This window comes from Phyllostomus discolor, chromosome 6 (genome assembly GCF_004126475.2).
Source record: "Phyllostomus discolor isolate MPI-MPIP mPhyDis1 chromosome 6, mPhyDis1.pri.v3, whole genome shotgun sequence".
NCBI classification, from domain to species: Eukaryota; Metazoa; Chordata; class Mammalia; order Chiroptera; family Phyllostomidae; genus Phyllostomus; species Phyllostomus discolor.
Genome location: NC_040908.2, coordinates 127716239 through 127722670, shown reverse-complemented (window position 1 = coordinate 127722670; position 6432 = coordinate 127716239). Strand labels below are relative to the sequence as shown.

General features: G+C 43.6%; 1 protein-coding gene across 3 annotated transcripts in view; it reads left to right on the top strand.

Annotated features, from left to right (window-relative positions):
- The window catches only part of STK33 (serine/threonine kinase 33), a 133215-nt gene continuing 126783 nt past the window's right edge, over positions 1 to 6432 (top strand). For 2 of the 3 annotated variants that reach the window (XM_028516422.2, XM_036028977.1), the window contains exon 1: positions 1 to 851. The gene's annotated coding sequence lies outside the window, so the exon portion shown is untranslated. Of the gene's footprint in view, positions 852 to 4171; positions 4278 to 6432 lie in introns of all 3 variants that reach the window. The other variant, XM_036028976.1, reaches the window with a different exon arrangement.

Here is a 6432-nt window from a genome sequence, read left to right as displayed (position 1 = left end):
GAATTGTCATTTGGTCTGTCAGGAGCCTGTTCAGCCCTTGGTGGGGACAAACACCCTCCCTCCTAATGTTCCCCTCCACACTGACATTCGGTTCATTTTTGTCTTTTTAGGCTAGAAACCTACTGTAACCCACTGTAACACAAGGTCCAACTGGCTGGACGACCAGACTTTGGGCCTTGGGGGAAAATGTTGGCTTAGCCATCACCTTAGTCTGTGATTTCAATGTTTGGAAGTTTTAATTTCGTGTCACGTGGCTGCTTCTCTGTCCGGGAGACAGGATGATCAGGGCCCGCCCTAAGAGGAGCTGCTTTCGGGGTCGCCTGGGGCGCACCCGGGCCACGTGGGCTCCTGGGGGGCGGTGGGTAGAAGAAGCTTTGTCCTCGCGCGGACCCCGTCCTCCTCTTCTTCCCGCGGCTGTTCCGCCGGCCTGGAAGTGGCTCCAGGTGCGGCATTCCGGGCTCGGCGACCACCCGCGCCAGGTGTGCTCGCAGGTCTGGGACCAGCTCTCTCGGCGGCGCCGGTGAGCGGCAGTCGCCGCACAGGGCGGGCTCCCTGCGAGCGGGAGGGAGTCCCGGGCTGCGGCTGGACGCGGCCGTTACTATAGCAACGCGACGGCAAACGGGCCGCTGGGCCTCCAGCTGCGGGTCGGCTGGCGGCCCAGCCGCGGAGGGAGCTGGCCTGGGCCCGCGCTCCCCTGCTGGCGTCTGCGGGGGGCCGAGCCGTTGGGACCTCGTTTCCCCCGACCGGTGTTTGGGGTGGTCCCTGGCTGCCGTGGTTCGTCTCTACCTCTCACCTCCACCCCATCTTGGGATCTGACCTTTTTTCAAAGTTTAAAGTGAACTTACTATAGGGTAAGTGTGATTTGGCAAAATTAACCCATCCTAAAGGTTTCAAGTTGTTTTTTTCTTCCTTTCTGTCTTTTTTTAATCTGCTAACGCCTGACACGTAGTAGGGCCTCATACAACGGTAGCCCTTTTTTATGGCACTTAATAGTGCCCCTTGCCCACAGTGGATGCACATACCAGGAAATAGGGAAGCGGAAGAGCAGCCCTTACCGGCTAGCAGACAAGTAATTTAAGCACTGTACCTCAGTTTCCTCATCTGTAAATGCAGATAGTTCTCACAGAACTGGGCTCCAAGGAGCCGGCAGGTGAAACTCCTTTGTCACCAGTAAATGTAAAACACTTGAGAGTTAGGTGTAAGGAATAGGTGCGTGCTACAAGTGGTGAGATAGTCCTGGGCGCAGATCAGCCAAAGAGGACCTTCTTTGACCACCAAGCAGCTCCAGTATCCAGCCAGAAAACTGGGTGGTCGCGCATTGGAGAGGGCGCTGAGGATGGAAAGGAACAACACACTTTGAACCTAAGCTTTCCCTCCCTGTTTTATACATTCTTCTAGGCCTATGCTTCAAATTACAACCGGCACGCACATATCTCTCATATTTAAATGTCTGGCCCGTGTAAATTTCTCCTGCTCCTATCTCAATGAATCTTCCGTATGGTTTGGAAGCCAGAAGTCTTGGACGCATCCTTGACATCCTCCATTCCATCTCTTTCCCTAACCAAATCATCATCAAAGCCTGTTCATTTTATCATCAAATCCATCTCAAATTCACCCACTTACAGTTATTTCTGTCCCTGTCACTATCACTCTGGACCAAGCTGCCAATTTCTCTTGCTGAGTCTCCTATAAGTAGCCTCCTAACTGGTCTGAAGATACTGACCCTGTCCTTTGAGTATCCCCATCCGTTCTTTGTGCTGCAGCAGGAGTAATCTTTTAAAAATTAAAATTTAATTATGATTGCCCTGCCCCCTTGCCTTAAAATCCATTGACTTTTCGTTGTTTGTAGGTTAAAAATACAACTCTTCAATGTGGTCTCTAAAGTGGGTGACCATGTACTTTATTATCCAGGTTGAGGTATTTTGAGAGTAAAAGTAGTTGCTTGTATTTACGCTGGGACTGTCCATCAGGCAAATGGTCGCTCTACCTGTAAGGAAGGTCCTGTGGCACCTTCCTCTTCTCCAGGCTCCCCTGGTTCCCTGCATTGGTTACATTTGCTCTTTTTCAGTCCTTTGTCACCATTTTTCTTCCTACTGCAGGCTTTCGCACATGCCCTTCTCCCTGCCAGGTACGCTCTTTCCTCTTCTCTGTGGTCTAAAATAGCTCATCCTTCACATCTCAGATCAAATGTTTCCTCAGGAAAACTGCCTCTGACCTCTCTGTCTAGGACAAACCCCCTTAGGTCTTAGGTCTAGGCTTTCCTGACACCGGTTATTTTTTCTTAGTAGCACTTATCAGGAATGCAGTTTTATTTCTCTTTGTGTGTCTGGCACATACATAGTGTGTAGTTAATGACTGCTTGACTGTTTGAATTATAAGCATTTTGCCATATCATCAAAGAGCCTCTGAAAATGTTGTACACAGTGGCGAACAGCACAGACTCCAGAGCCAGACAGGTGCTTAGATTTGAATTTTTGCTCCACCGTGGTTCTTTATTTGAAACCTGTGGGCCTAGGTTGTTTTAAAATTCGGAATTTTTCAAATTATAGAAAAGATAACAGTGTATTACAATATCACTTCTAGTGAGGTCTGGGGCAGCACCTGTAATAAAATATTAATTTGTAGGATGACTTCACTCTACCTGGAATAAATGAAGACTGTACATAGTTTCATATCAGTTCAGGTCAGGTTTTGAGTTTGCCACAAGTTTATGAGAAACACTTGGTTTTCAGAGAGCTTGCTGAGTTTTAGAATTCAGATAAGGGTGTGTGAGTCCGTCCCACTGTAACCGTGAATCATGAATTAGCCACTGTGCTCCTCTGTGCCTCACATGCTTCAGCTGTGGAGCAGAGATGATACTGGCACCTACCTAGCTCACAGGTTCCATTCGTGCTGTTGTGAGGAGTAAATGAATGAATACCTGTGAACTCCTTACAGCAGTGAATGGTCCTTAGTGCTGTGGGAGGGGCAGCTGTATCCTTTTTATTGGCCCCACAATAATCCACATTGTGGATGAACCACAATTTACTTATGGTTGGATATTTTCTATTTCAAGTACAAAAATGTCGAGATGAACATCTTCATACTTAAATCTTTTGATTGGATTTTTAATTACTGAAGATCATTTCTTAAAAATGAAATTACAGGGTCAAAGGGCAGGCTCATTGTGAATGCTCTTGGAATGTGTTGCCGCCTTCAGAAAGATTATTCTAGCTTACCACCCTGCCACCAGTTTTCTGACACCCATGTTAGCACTGTTATTAAAAAAAATCTTTGTTAATATCACAGGTACAAATAGTACTTCCTTATTTTAACTCACATCTTTCATTACTAATGTGGTTAAGCATTAAAAAATCTTGTTAGCTATTAGATATTTCTTTTCTGTGAATTACTCACATAAACTCTATGATGATTTTTATATTGGAGTCTCAGTTTTTTCTTATCATTTGTTTAATTGTTTGATTTCTGCCTCTCCCAGTGCAGGCAGGAGCCAGTATGCTGGGCTTTGACCGGAATTTATTGCATGAGGTATCCCTGGAGCCTGGGGCGAGTTGTTACTTGTCTGCAGACTACAGAACAATGTAGACAGTGTGTCAGAGGCTGGGTCTTGGGGAAAATGGGAGATCAAGACCAGGCTGACTGTCGGTGCATCTGAAGCTTCATTGTAACAGGACGGGAGAAAGGGGGCATCCAGGTAGGAGGCAAGAGTGATCCTGAAACCTGGAAGAATGAAGCTGTAACCCTTTTTTAAAGAAACCTTGCAGGTTTTTTTTTTACAGACAAGGAGGGGATCACTGGGGGCACCGACTTGGCCAGACCCTGATTGGTGTGAACTCTTGATGGAACAAGAATGTTAACCCTTGCTTATCTTGGGGCATTTCCCCACCGTTGCCTTTTCCTTTAATTTTTAATGGCTTTGCGTTTATTGACTTTAAAAATAATTTTATGTTGTCTACCTGTTAATATTTTTCTCTTTGATTCATTGCTTTTATGTTTAGAAACTTCTTTTCATATAGAGATCAACTATGTTTTCTTAAAAAATGTTATTTTGTGATGTCAGCAAATTAAGGAAGAGTTGATGAGAGTGAGAATTTAGTGTGATTTCCAATAAAAAAAAATCCTAAAAGATAATGCTACAAAAGGTGGTACTGTTATTTTGTCACCATCACAGTGGAATGCTCATCTGCGGTGACAGTTTGCTGGCAGAGAATCCTCTTAGGATTCACGAAAGGCAGTGCGTCGGAGGCTCGAGCTCTTGTACACTGTGCGTGCACCAGGTTTCTTTGCCATTAGCACACCTAATGCAGAGGCTCTCGTGTCTGCTGTAGGGAGCTCAGCCTCCCGCCAGCTGAGACACTTGGAAGAGAGCAAATACCCTTGAATGTTTTTCATGGAAATCAAATTCGTTTTTTCTTTTAATTTTTTATGTTAAGTTTATGGCAATAAAATTCAGTTATTTTTGTATTATTATGAAAGTAAGCACCAATATCCAGTATGGTGATACAATTCAGTTATTTCCATATTTGTTATTATGAAAGTAAGCCCCCATGTCCAGCGGGGATTTTCAGACCAACTGCTTTCTGTCGTATCTCTTCGGTGGTGCGTATGTTGCAGTGTGCACCCTGAGCTCCTTCTTATGGTCGAACCTAGCTTCGTAAGTTGTGATATGTTACACAGTTCACCCTTTTAAAGTGTGCAACTAACTTTTTAGTATATCGTGAGGTTTTGCAACAGTCAGCACTATCTAGTTCCAGAATGTTTCATCCCCCAAGAAGAAACCCAACATCCATTAGCAGTGGCTCCCCATTCTCTCCTTGCCAGGCCCTGGCAAGCTACTCTGCTCTCTCTATGGAATTGCCTGCTTTGGACGGTGTAAGTGCAACCGTGCAGCATGCAGCCTTTTGCATTTGACTTTTTTAACTTAGCATGTTTTCATGAATCATTTCTGTTTGTATTTGTATCAGTACTTAATTTCTTTGTATAACCAAATAAAATTTCATTGTGTGACTGTACCACATTTTGTTTATCCATTCATCAGTAGATGGCCATTGGGATGTTCCCTTTTTTTTTTTTTTGGCTGTTAATGAATAACGCTGCTATGAATATGTGCATACAAGCTTTTGTGTGAACATACGTTTTCACTTCTCTTGAGTACATACCTAGATATGGAATTGCTGGTCATATAGTAATTTTATGTTAACTTTTTGGAGACTGCTGAACTGTTTTCCAGAGTGGCTGCGCCATTTTACATTCTCACCAGCACGTACCATGCTTCTCATTTCTCCACGCTACACCACCTGTTTATTGTCCTTTAGAGTGTGGCTGTCCTCATGGATGTGAGGTGGTGCCTTGTAGTTTTTCTTTGCGTCTTCCTGATGACTGATGATGTGGAACATCTTTTCATGTTTATTGACCATTCCTCTATCTTCTTTGGAGAAATATCTATTTAAATCATTTTTTTAATTCAGATTTTTTTTTATTGTTGAGTTGTAAGAGTCCTTTATATATTTTGGATACTAGACCCTTATCAGATATGTGATTTGCAGATCATATATCTGATTTCTCCCATTGGGTAGATTCTCTTTTTACTTTTTTTGGTAGTGTCCTTTGAGGAACAAAAGTTTTGTTTTTCTTCGGTTGCTTGGCTTTGGAGGCCATGTCTAAAAAACTGTCATGTCAGTTCAGGCCATGAAGATTTACCTGCGTGTTTTCTTCAGAGAGTTTTATAGTTCTAGTGCTTACATTTAGGTCTTTGATCCATTTTGAGTTAATTTTTGTGCACGTGTGAGGCAGGTGTCCACACTTCCACGTGGCTGTCTGGTTGTCCCGGCGGCAGTTCTTGTGCACCTCACTGCATTTGTCTGAGTCCACTTGCAAGTCATGTTTTGGGGGAACAAAATTTGGCCGATTCCTTGTCCCCTCAGTTAGATGGCACCATCCTGCACAGAGGACACTCCAGGCAAAGGAATTGCTGTCTAAAACTGTAGCTTCAAATTTCTTTTTTTTGTCATTCAAATTTTCTTTAAAAAAAAGCTAAAAAGTTTTATTTTTCAATTGCTGTTTACATTCAGTATTATTTTGTGTTAGTTTCTGGTGTACAGTATAGTGGTTAGACAGTTGTATACTTGAGAAAACGTTCCCCCTGAAGTTTCCAGTACCCACCCGATACCATATATAGTTACTGCGATATTGTTGACTGTATTCCCTGTGCTGTACTTTCCATCCCTCAGACTGTTCTGTGACTACCACATTTTAGTTCCCTATCCCTTTATCTTTTTCACCCCGTCTCCCGAATCCTCCTCCTCTCTGGCAACCATCCTTCTGTTCTCTGTCCTGGAGTCTGTTTCCATTCTGTTTGTTCATTTATTTTGCTCTTTAGATTCCACATATAAGTGAGATCATATGATATTTGTCTTTCTCTGACTGGCTTAT